The sequence below is a fragment of the Cynocephalus volans genome, chromosome 5 (assembly GCF_027409185.1).
Source record: "Cynocephalus volans isolate mCynVol1 chromosome 5, mCynVol1.pri, whole genome shotgun sequence".
Lineage (NCBI taxonomy): Eukaryota > Metazoa > Chordata > Mammalia > Dermoptera > Cynocephalidae > Cynocephalus > Cynocephalus volans.
Window position 1 is genome coordinate 7559049 of NC_084464.1, and position 12853 is coordinate 7571901.

Below are 12853 nucleotides of genomic sequence, written 5' to 3' on the forward strand. Positions count from 1 at the left end.
TCCCATGTTTGGGGACATTAATTTGTAAGACTGAGTTTCTACCACCACACCCCAAACATCCCCAACAGTGATATGCAAATGGCTGCCCCTAGTCTTTATAGGAAAGTCAAAACTGACCTGTCTCTGAATCCTTCCTTCATGATGCCTCATTAATTTCATTTTTTTCCAAAAAAATAACTGCCCTAACATACTGGCAATTTGAGTCTTCCACACAATGTTGATATTTTATGAGACAGGCTAACAGAAACTTTTACGGAACCCTGTCAGGGTATCATCAGCTCATCTCCGAGCACATAACTTCATCTTTGATGTTGTCAGAAAAGGTGAATGGAAAGATCCATCAAGTCATGATGAGAAAAAAAAAAGCAGAAAATGTCACACTCGAACTAGGAATCCTTAAATAGGGTCTATTGTTTTTCTGCCTTGATAAAGCTTTACATGTGGGCTTATCTTCCATAAAAGAGGAGACAAGCATCCAATTAATCAATGACACAAATGAAAAATCATGCTGTTTATCATTTATTTCACTAGGCAACTATTTCTAGCATTGTTTATTTTAGCACTGCCAGCACATGTTGACAAAAATTAGAATAATAAAGGTAAGATCTTTAGGGGACATAAAACCTATTTTTATCCTGAGGAAGTAAAGTGACTACCTGTAATGGTTCCAAGGTAGAGTCATGTGGGGGTGTGTGTGCGTATAATAAAGTAAACAACAGTTATGATACAGTCAGAAATCTATGAATTAACCTGGGATAACACACTAGAAAAATACAGAGGGCTCTGCACTTGCAAGCTTTTGCTTTTAGAGATGTTTATAATAAAGTAGACTGAAACATATACAAATGTCAGGAGGAATTAGCACCTGTTCCATCTAAAAGTTGTCACTATTTTACTCTCCAGCATCTAAACACTTTCCTGCATTTGAGAAATTCCCACCTTACAAGTTTCAGTCAGAGGTAAAGCCCACCTTCCACCATCCAAGCTGAAATTACCAGAGACTCACTGTCACGGCCTCATTTGCAGTTAACAACCTAGGCCCTGTGGGACAGACCCAGAAACAAGGGAAGCGGATGAGCAGGGACAGCAGGAATCGCCTCCAGTAGCAGCCGTGTCAGCAACCCCCAGTGGTAAGGGGCTGCAGGGGCACAGTGCCACAATGGCACGTCCTGCCTGGTACACAGCTGTAAAAGTCAACGTATGGGTGCCAGTGTCCTCACCACACCAACACTGTGGTATGCTTCTGGATGTCTAGGATCCAGATGAACTGGCTACCTAATTTCAGCGGGGATGCCAGAATCCAGCCCTCCTGGTATTTCTGTGAGTTACCCAGTGTGCTCTCAATGAATTTCTTTTCTGTTTAAATCAACGTGGTGGATTGGTTTATTTTTCTTGCAACAGCATCTTAACTGATAGAGAAATGGCTGCAAGTAATAAGCCCTCTGAGAAATAGAGAGGAATTTGAGATTGATTACCCGCCTCGCTGGCATAAAAGGCAATGATAATCTAGCTAGCACTGGAAAATTGGGGTGGGGTTTGGGCACAAGGACTCCAGCCCTCTCAGGACCGGCAGAGGTGAAACAGTTCATTTCATTATTTCTCTGCTGCCATCTGGAATGAAGTGCCCATCGCGTCGTTACTGCCATAGAGCAGGGCTTCTCAGCCTCAGCACTATTGACATCTTGGGCTCGATCATTCTTTGCTGTGGGGGTTATCCTGTGTATTGTAGGATGTTTAGCAATATCCCTGAACTCTGCCCACTGGATGCCAATAGTACCCCTCACACTCACACAGTTATGACAACCAATAATGCCCCCAGACATTGCCAAATGTCCCCTGCAGGGCAAAATTATCCCCAATTGAGCACCACTGCCATAAAGAGCATGAAGAAACTGATGAATTGAAGGACTTTGGAATGGGGAGCTTAATAAAAGAGAATGATAGTCCCTAATTCTTAGCCAAAAGGATGAAGAGAAAACCAGGGGCTCCGTATGACTTTACCAAAGGCTCCTTTATCTCTCACAGCTACCAGGCACCGAGAGCCAAAGGCCAATCTCAAACTTGAACCTTTCTCCTAACCAAGCGGGACCAGTGCTACTCAAAGAGCTGCAAAGAGGACTTACTGCCCCAGCTGCCAGGGCAGCGCCTGCAGACAGTCTTGAGCTGTCCACCCTCTTTGGGATTGCCTCAGCTGAAGAGCGTTGCTCTGCCCAAGGTCATATCCCTTCAAGGGGAAGTCCATATCCAATGACTGATGACACAGGGTATGGATACCTGGTCCCCTCACTGCAACCAGCTTCTGAACTCTTTGTGGGTTCCCCTGAGGCCTGATTGAGATCACATTGCAGCCAGAGGTGAGCTCGTAGGTGGGCTCCCCAGAGGAAAGGGGAAGGCCCTGATTTACAGCATTTGCCAATTTGCATGTGCCCTAGTTCCAGCATACCACATGTCATAGCTCAACTTGTCCCTCAGTTGCTTTCTTCCCTTCTTTTCTACAGGTGGTCATCCCAAGAGCGCCCCCAGATAAGACTTCTGCTCTCTAGTCATTGTCTGTTTCAGAGTCTGGTTCCAAGGGAATCCAACCTGCAACATATGGTGCCTATATTTGTCCATTTCTGTTGTTTATAACAAAATATCTGAAACTGGGTGATTTATAAAGAAAATTACATTTATTGCTTATAGTTTTGGAGCCTGGGAAGTCCCAAATCCAGGGAACACATCTGGCGAGGGTCATGGTGGTGGCAACAGTGACCCAGGGGTCTCACATAGCCAAAATGGAGGAGCAGAGAGAGAGACTCTCACATGCTCTCCTTTAAAGCCCTCAGAACAATGCCACTGACCACTATTATTAATCCATTCACTATTATCAATCCAATCTAATCACCTCTTCAAGGCCCCATCTTTCAATTACCATAATAGGATTTTCCACCCTCAACAGTTACAATGGGGATTTAAGCTTCAATGAGGTTGGGGGGCATCCAGTCCACAGCATTCTACCCCCCAAAACTCATGTCCTTTCACATACAAATACATTCACTTCTTCCCCAAAATCTTTACTTGTTTCAACTCAAAAGTTCAAAGTTCAAAGTCCCATCCATGAAATCAAAGCAAGTTATCTACTTCCAAAACACAATGGTGGGACAAGCACAGGGTACATACTCCCATTTGAAAAGGGAGAAATAGGCCAAAAGAAAGGCGTAACAGGTCCTAAGCAAGTCTGAAACCCAGCAGGGCAGGCATTAAATCTCAAAGCTGGTGAATCATGTACCTTGACTCCATGTTTGATGTGCTCTGTATGCTGGTGCGGAGGTGGGTCCCCAAGTCCTCGGACAACTCCACTCCTATGGCTTTCCTGGTCTCAGGTGATGCTTTAGCTCTCGCAGGCTGGTGTTGCACTCTGGTAGCTCCACAGGTCTGGGGTCTCCATGGCAGTCCCGTTCTCACGGCTCCACTAGGCATGGCACTGATGGGTTTTTTCTGCTGCAACTCCGCCTCCACATTTCCACCTGGAATTTCTCTAGCAAAGGCTGTCTGCAGTGATTCTGCCCCTGTGACAGATCTCCTCCTAGGTCCCCAGCCTCTTCCACACATTATTTGAAACCAGGCTAGAGACTCCCAAGCCTCCACAGCTCCGGCATTCTGCAAGCCTGCAGACCTAACACTACTTGGACACCACCAAGGTTTCCGGCTTGTATCTTTCAAAGCTGCAGGTGCAGCCACACCTGGGAGTCAAGCAGCCAAAGCAGCTGGGATGCTGGTGCTGGAAGCAGCTTCCCAAGGTGGCCCTGGACAGCGATCCCATGGAGGAAACCTCAGGCCTGTTCCCCAAGACCATTCTGTCTCCCTAGGTCTCTGGGCCTGAAATGGAACAGTTGGCCACTGAGGCTTCTGCAATGCCTTCAGGGTCATTTCCCATTCTCTTGATAATCCCTTTCCTATGTACTAATCTCCTTAGCACCACTGCATTTTCCTCCTGAAAATGCTCTCTTCCTCTTTACCACATAGCCAGGCTGCAAATTTTCCAAATCTTTACACTCTGCTTCCCTTTTAAATTCTGGCTTTATATCACACCTTTGCTTCCATAACTCAGCATAGGCTGTTGCAAGTAGCCATGTAGCTTTCTGAATGTTTTGCTGCTTAGAAATTTCTTCTGCCAAATGCTCTGGTTCACAACTCTTAAGTTCCACGTTCCATAAAGCTTTTGGGCATCAAGAGAATGCAACCAGGTTCCTTGCCAGTTCACAGCAAGGGTGATCTCTGCCCCAGTTTCCAAAAAACTCCTTATTTCTGAGACCTCCTTACAATGGTCTTTACAGTCCATATTTCTATCAGCATTCTGGTTGTCACCATTTAACCAGTCTCTAAAAAATTCCAAACTTTCCCTGGTTTTCTTGTCTTCTAACCTTTCACTAGCATCTAGGCTTTTCTAGCCTGTTCCTCCAAATTCTTCCAGCCTCTCCTCAAAACGCAGTTCCAAAGCCACTTCCATATTTTCAAGGATTTGTTATAAGTAACACCCCAACTCTCAGTACCAATTTTCTGTATTAGTTCGATTCTGTTGCTTATAACAAAATATCTGAAACTGGGCAATTTATACAGAAAATTGCTTACAGTTTTGGAGCCTGGGAAGTCCAAAGTCCAGGGAACACATCTGGTGAGGTTCTTGGTGGTGGGGACAGTGACCCAGCTGTTTCACATGGTGGAAATGGCAGAGCAGAGAGAGAAAGACTCTCACATGCTCTCCTTTTAAAGCCCTCAGAACCACGCCCCTGACCACCATTATTAATCCTTTCACTATAGCATGTTCCTACAATCTAATCACCTGTACAAGGCCCTGCCTTTCAATTACCGTAATAGGATTCCCCACGCTCAACAGTTACAGTGGGGATTTAAGCTTTAATGAGTTTGGTGCGGGCATCCAATCTACAGCAGTGCTTCAGGAGAGTAGTGGATCCCTGGTAGGGAGGATAAGCTCCCATTAATGAGAGAAAAGAGAGAACACTGTTGAAATCACAAAGAGGGCTGACCGATTAGCTCAGCTGGTTAGAGCACAGCATTGTAACAACAAGGTCAAGGGTTTAGATCCCTGTACCATCCAGATGCCAAAAGAAAAACATATCATGAAGAGCCTTGTTCATCAAATTCATAAAGTTTTCTGAATTTATCTTTTAGGCAATGAGGAGACAGTGAAAGGTTTTAAACAGGGCACTAACAAGAGCAAATGTACATTTTAGGAAGGTTGTTCTGGAGGAGAACACAGAATAAACCACAGTGGCAAGAGTGTTGTAATAGTCCAGCTGGGACAGTGACAGTGGAGCTGGTGGGGAAAGCCTGCAATAAATTGGGAGGATTTGATGACTACTTAGATATGAGGTTTGGGGAAGGAGAAAGAAGAGTCAAAAGGTAACATTAGTACTAGTTTGAAAGACTGGTCAGATTAGTTCTTGACAGAGAATTTCGAAGGAGGATAAATTTCTAACATGTTAAATTTAAGAGATACTCATATGGACCATCAAGGTGGAGATATTCAGCAAGAGTATGTGTGTATTTATATACGAATGTGCATATATATATATACACACACACACACACATATATACATATACACATATACACACACACACACACACACACACATATATATAAATGTATATATGTCACATCATATTGTATTACTTATATTCATACCCTGGCTGGTTGCAAAGCAAGGCTATATACATACATACATACAACAGAATAAAAATTGAACAAATGAAAAATTGAGCTGGAGGAAGTTAAGACAGAGATGAGTTTCATACACGAGAGGCAGACCTTAAACAACAGCTACAGATGGGCCACCAGAACTGTCCTGGACTTCCTAGTGGCAAAGCAGAGGGAAACTGTTGTGATTGTTATTGTTATGGGTTCTTTCTAATTTGGTCTTGAGGTCTCTCTGTCAAGAGAGGCGAGAGTGGCCATAAGTCAAGACCACCACTGTGCAGAAGAGTCCTACAGGAGGTGGGAGGGAGCAGAGTTAGGTTCTAGTGAGTCAGTCAGGTGAGACACTTGAGGAGGTAAAACCAAAATGCACGAAGCTGAGGAAATTATTATGACTTACAGACTCAGGCAGGTTAGGAACGCCGACAAGAGCCAGTGAGAAGTCTGGAGGCAGGAAGGAGCTCAACCAGCACATGGGGAGCAAGAGAGGACTTGTGGGACTGTACCTTTATGAAGAGCCATGGTGTCTCCCTTAGGCTTTTCCGATGGGGGTAATGGATAGACTGATTTAAAGAAAACACATGCAAAAGTGGGAACTTATTTGCATGACTGGTGTTGACCATTAGGTTTTATCATAGGTATCTGTGGGGTGTGTTGGGTTTTAGGTGAGTGGGAGGAGGAAGAAGGGCTATAATGTAAATAAACTCAGAGGAAGGGGAAGTTTTAACTAGGCTAAAGGTGATGGGTACAGCTGGGTTTCAAGCAACTTACGTCAGGCCTAAAAATGAATGCTTAGGCAGCAACTATATTAAATTTATAACAGAACACAATCAGGCACATGGTTCATTGAGACTTTAGGTTAAAGGAGAGATGGAGTTCACGGAATCACCCATTCTCAGGTACTGGGATCTGAGGGGAAACATCTTTCAGGGCTAACCAGCAGTTGGATATAGAGAAAAGGATGCTTAGAAGAGAGGCCGAGGGTAGAGATGGAGATGTGGGAGCCATAGGTGTGGGTGGTGGCGATGATCACAGGCACAAGGAGAGTGTGTAACAGGAGAAGAAAAAGGACCAAAGATGAACCCTGGGGAACACTGGCATTTAAGAGGAAAGCTGGAGAACCAAGGAAAGAGAAAGAGCAAGGAAAATTAAGCTGCCCAAGGCATTGCAGCCATCAGAATTGCAGATATACCATTTGGGAGTACTTGCAAGTGTGTTGTGTAATTCCATTGCCTACGTCAATGACAGGAGAAACCACAGTCTTGAAATATACCAATAATAGCCTTCAAATGCTTGTGTGGGGGGAAGAAAAACTCAGCAATCTCATCTGTCTTCTCAAAAACACAGATAAGGGCCACTCTCACTAAACATAACCCAAAATGCAAAGGAATATTAGGTTATATTATTTACATCATGGTTATTATGACATGACTAAAGTAATGTAACTGGCAGTCACAGGAAGTCTATACAAGACATTAATAATAGTTTCTGTCTTAACTCTAATTTTAAGGTAAACATTACATTTTAAGTTCACTTCAGGAATGACTGAGTCTTCCGAAAAGATAACATTTTTGAAGAATAAGCTTCTCCTACCATTCTGTCTTATGAGTATACAAGTTTTGTTCAGTGTTTTTTATTTGCCTTGCAAATAAATTCCTCTCTCTATCCTACCACAACAAAAGAAGCACTAGGTTTTTCTATGGATTAACTGATACATGAGATCAGGTCATCTCTGCCCTGAAGAAATGTGAGACCTGCCTGCTGTCTGAGGAAGGCCTGAGAGAAGCAGCTCAAGCCAGAGGTCACTGCAGGCGCTGCTTTCCTTAAGGGGTGGGGACGAGGTGCCCTACCCTGAAACACAGAGAAATCATGTAGGTTGAAAGGAGAGACTCTCCCTAACCCAAATAGTTTCCGATAAACCTTCAACCAATGGAGATGTCATGGGGGAAAATACACTATTTTACATCAGATTTAAAAGGAAATAGAAAATAGGAGTAGGCTGTGCATCTTGTATGCGAAAGGGATAAACAGATATAAAGCAGGCAACCACATGAAAAGCCCATGGAAGAGGACTGGGTGATTAATTCACTACAAACAGGCTGGGACAGAATGATTTATCTCCATCTCAGAATGGAAACCTACGATGCAGAAAATGAGGTTAAAATGAAAAATGTAGGGATTCTGACAAACAACAGAATAATGGATAACCTATGTTTTAAGAAAGGATATAAATTAAAATGAAGAACCAACATTCTTCTCATAAAGAATCTAAAGATCTACCAATAGGTCTTGGTGAGTAAGCAGAGTTAGTATATAATACTTCCTTAAAGGACTTGGAATTTTTTTCTAGCACAAGACAAGCCATAGATCTAAAATAAAATGACCCATTGAATTTCTTAGTAAGATGATGATGCTTCACTAGGAACAAAGAAAATTTTACAATGAGAGCCAGGGCAGGGAATGGAAACCACCTAGATTTTTCTCTGTGCTAGATGCAGAGGAATACTTTAGGGTTCCAAGGGAAATAGTTGCACTTGGATGATGAGTCACTACAGAGATTAAATAAAAACAAACTGGAACCAAACTTGCTATTTGATAATATTCTAACAAAATTATTATTAATCAAAATTTAAAAATCACTTACTAGGTGCCAGACGAAGAAACAGGCTGAATAGACAGTAACAAAGACAACTGTCAGAGAACAAGATTAACACCCGGGTCAGACTTCTGATGGCCTAACGAGAAGAGCACATGATCCTACAGTATTAGTCAGGGGAAAGCAGTGTTTTCCTGCACTTACAACGATAAGTAGCTCTGTTTTTCCTATTCCCATTTCTCAAGATCAAGGCCCTGAGCTTTCTGGAAGAAGTCATTAAACAACTGCAATTTCATTATGTTAACACTTTTTGTTAGCACAAACTTTTTTTTTTTTTTAACCAATAGCAGCATCAGGTAGGTATTTTATTTCTTCACTTAAATAAATTTTGTGACTTTTTATATTTCATTTCAGAATTTTTTGTAATTAAAATTTTTTTGAAGTATGGGGGTACTTCATAAAGTTCATGGAAAAATAAAATTGAAATATGATGCGAATCCTTCCACGAACTTTTTGAAGTACCCTCGTCCATACACAGAAAGTGCACACATAAAAAGCGTACAGTTTAATGAATTTTCACAAAATGAACACACCTGTGTAATAAGCGTGCAGATACAGAAATAGAACATGACCAGATCTCTGGAAGCTCCCTTGTACCCATTCCCTGTCACTAACCTTCTCGCAAGGGTAACAATCATTTTAACTTCTGACACAATAAATTAGCTGTGTCTGTTTTTGAACTTCATATAAATGGAATTACAAATTTAGGTACATATTATTGTATTGAGCATCTCTCATTCAACATTATATTTATGAGAGTCATTCATATCACTGTTTTTTTTTAAAATTTTTGAAGAAAAAATGCTGCTATGAATACTTCTATGTGGCCTTTTGGTGAAATGTAGGGTCATTTTGCAACCACTCAGATTTATTGGCTGTATTTTTGAGGACTTTGAATGGAACGCAAAAATATATCATCTCTCTCTTTTCAGTATGTATTCCTCGTATGTTACGTACCCAGACAATGTATCTTGTGTAGTTCGGAGTGCACATGTGTAAGATTTTATCTAGGGTATCAGTCTAGGAGTGGAATTACTAATATGTTGCACACTCTGATCAACAATGTAGTAGGAAGGTTTTAATCATTAATTCAATTTCTTTAGGACTGGTCATGTATTTTGTTTATTTTTTAATGTTTTGTTAAGTTATAGACAAATTCCTCGAAAATTATAACATAACAAGACTGGCCATAATTGATAGAACTGGGTGATAGGTACAGGGTTCATTATGTCATTCTCTTCTCTTCTGTGTACGTTTGAAAATTTTCAAAACAGAATTTTCCTTTAGTTTCCAGGGATAAGAACCACAACTTACATTTATTTTATAAATATTCTTTTGATCTACTAAATATTTAATTTAAAAAATTTAAAAGGGAATTCAGAATTGTCAATACAAACTTGATACGACTTTTTAGATAATTTGGTTACTTTCCATTCATGTTTCAGGGGAAACATCAAAGTACTTCAAAGAGTTCATAGATTCAGATTATTTTTTAACTCCATTTTTCCACGAACTTTTTGAAGTACTCTCTTACATGGTAGTTTTATATTTGAAGACACTTCAAGTAGATATGAAGAAAAAAATATTTACACTAATTGCTAAAACATCATATAGTAAAGAATTTTAATTGTATGAAAAACATCAGAATCTTCCATCTTCTTGCCAAGACCAAATCCTTAGGTACATTTGTCCAAACTCAGCCTCTTCCTAAAATAGATACAGCACTAACAGTAATTCCCTAGACAATTTCCTGTCTCAATTCTCCTGCTACACACCCACTAGAATGCATGTCACTCCTTTCAGAACAGGGACCTCACTGTAATTATCTCTGTATTCATGATCCTAGCAGAGTATCTGGCCCATGGTTCACGCTTAAGAAATAGAAGGGTTAGAGAGGAATGGAAATCATCAAGTCAAAGGTATACCTGTTCCCCAATGTTCATCGCAGCACTCTTTACAATAGCCAAGAGTTGGAACCAGCCCAAATGTCCATCATCAGATGAGTGGACACGGAAAATGGAATACTACTCAGCTATAAACACGAATGAAATACTGCCATTTGCAACAACATGGATGGACCTCGAGAGAATTATATTAAGTGAAACAAGTCAGGCACAGAAAGAAAAATACCACATGTTCTCACTTATTGGTGGGAGCTAAAAATTAATATATAAATTCACACACACACACACACACACACACACACACACACACACACACAAAACCGGGGGGGGGGGAAGAAGATATAACAACCACAATTACTTGAAGTTGATATGACAAGCAAACAGAAAAGACATTGTTGGGGGGGAGGGGGGAGGGAGAAGGGAGGGAGGTTTTGGTGATGGGGAGCAATAATCAGCCACAATGTATATCGACAAAATAAAATTAAAAAAAAAAAAAGACTCAGCCAAGTTAGAATGAAAGAATCTTCATTCCTGACCTATTGTTGCTTAAATCATGCCACATTTTCATTTATAAATCAGTTACATTTTAATCATTTCAAAAATCACCATGAACGCAGAAGAAAACAGAGATATTAAAACACAGAGAAGATAATTGATATGGAAGACAGAGACAGGACAATGGTAGAATAATAGATGTCTCTGAAGTAGAGAATTACAAAATGCAAAAGAAAAATCATTCATAATAATAAAAAGAAATCATCCCAAAATTAAGAACAGATTTTCCAACAGAAAGAATGTACTAAGTTCCATGAAAAATAGGTACAAAACTTAACTATGATATAACCTGGCTGAGTTACTAAACTTCAATAACAGAAAGAATACTTTAGGACTCCAAGCTGAAAAAGCAAGTCAATTGCACAGGGGGAACTTTAGAGGCCCTCTGACTTCTCAATAGCTGCATTAGTTGCCAGAGCTAAGTGGGCAAGGGCTACATAATTCTGAGGCAAGGAAACTGTGGCTCAAAAATGTTACAATCAACCACATGGGAATTTGAGTATAGGAATAAAAGATGGACATTTCAAAAATAAAAAGACACAGGAAATGAGCCCTTTTTGAAAGCAAACAAATACATGGTGACAAAACCTAGCCAATCAAGAGATCAATTGAAATCCAAAAGTTGATACTTGAGATGCCATCGCAAAAGAACCAGTGGTCAGCAGTAATTCTAGAAGACTAAATAATACCTGAAGTGAGGTTTAAAAAATGCAGTGCAAATGTTGTAGATCCTCACAACATGAAAACATAAACATGAAAAAAATTGGGATATGAGTAGAGGTAAAACTTTAGGAAGTATGGCATAAAAGTGCCAGTGCTTCACCTTTTATAACAAGGAGCCACCATCTAAACCAAGATATGTTTTAAAAATCTGATCTTGAGACATATTTAGAATTTTTTCTCTTAATTTGGGAGACTGTTTTGGGACCTGTTATTTCTCAGGATAAAGAAACCCTGCTGTCAAGTTCAGCAATCTCTTCACTTTGACTACAGGTTTTTCTTTTCCTGTTAGAATACCATTAAGTTCTTATTTAAAAAAGGAAAAAAACAAAAAACAAAAAACCCCCAGTATCTCTGGCATTATCCTGTTGAAAGAAAAACTTTAGACAAATTAAATTTAAAAGAGTTTATGTGAGCAAAGAACAGTTCATGAATGAGGCAGCACGCAAAACCAGAAGAGGTTCGCAGAACTCTGCCCAGCAGTGTGAGCAGCAAATTTCATAAGCTGAACACAAAAGCAATGAAGAGCAATCACTTGAGTGGCTGCAGCTAGTGGCTGCCTTATCTGGGCATGCTGCCTGTGACTGGCTGAAGCTCAGCGTTTGTGATTGGCTGAAACCTGGCTATTTGTTACAAAAAATATATGCCTAGGCTAAGTTCTGGTTGATGTACAAAGTTAGATTGAAGCTTGTGACGCAGGAACTCAAAATAGGGAGACAGCCTCAGGTTAATGATTTCCTTCTTATTCAATTTAACAACATTATTATTATTTTTGGCAGCTGGCCAGTATGGGTATCTGAACTCTTGACCTTGGTGTCACAACACCACGCTCTACCCAACTGAGCTAACCAGCCAGCCCGAAGCAATCCTATTTTTTATAAAAAGTATTTCTGTCTTTCTGTCAATATATCCTATTTGTGTAAATTCATAGAAAGACACACGGAATAATTTTCATTTAATGTTAAAGATGAGCATTTCTGGATGGTGGGAGACTATTTTTACTTTTTTCGCTTTGTATATCTACTTCGTTTGCATTCTTTTTAATGATATTAGAAAACTATGATTTTCTATTTGAAAAATTTTAAATATAAAACTTTCAAAGAATATATTTAAAATTCATGAATCCAACAACCAGAATTAACAAATATCAACCCTGCCATACTTTCTTTAGATATTTCAAAATAAAGAAAAAGTCCACAAAAGAAATGAAAATCACCATGGATTGTTCTCCAGCATTATTCTCTGCCCACCCACTCCTTATATATAATTTCTGTTTATCCACATAAATATTTGCCTACCAAAAAACACAATTTAATATGAA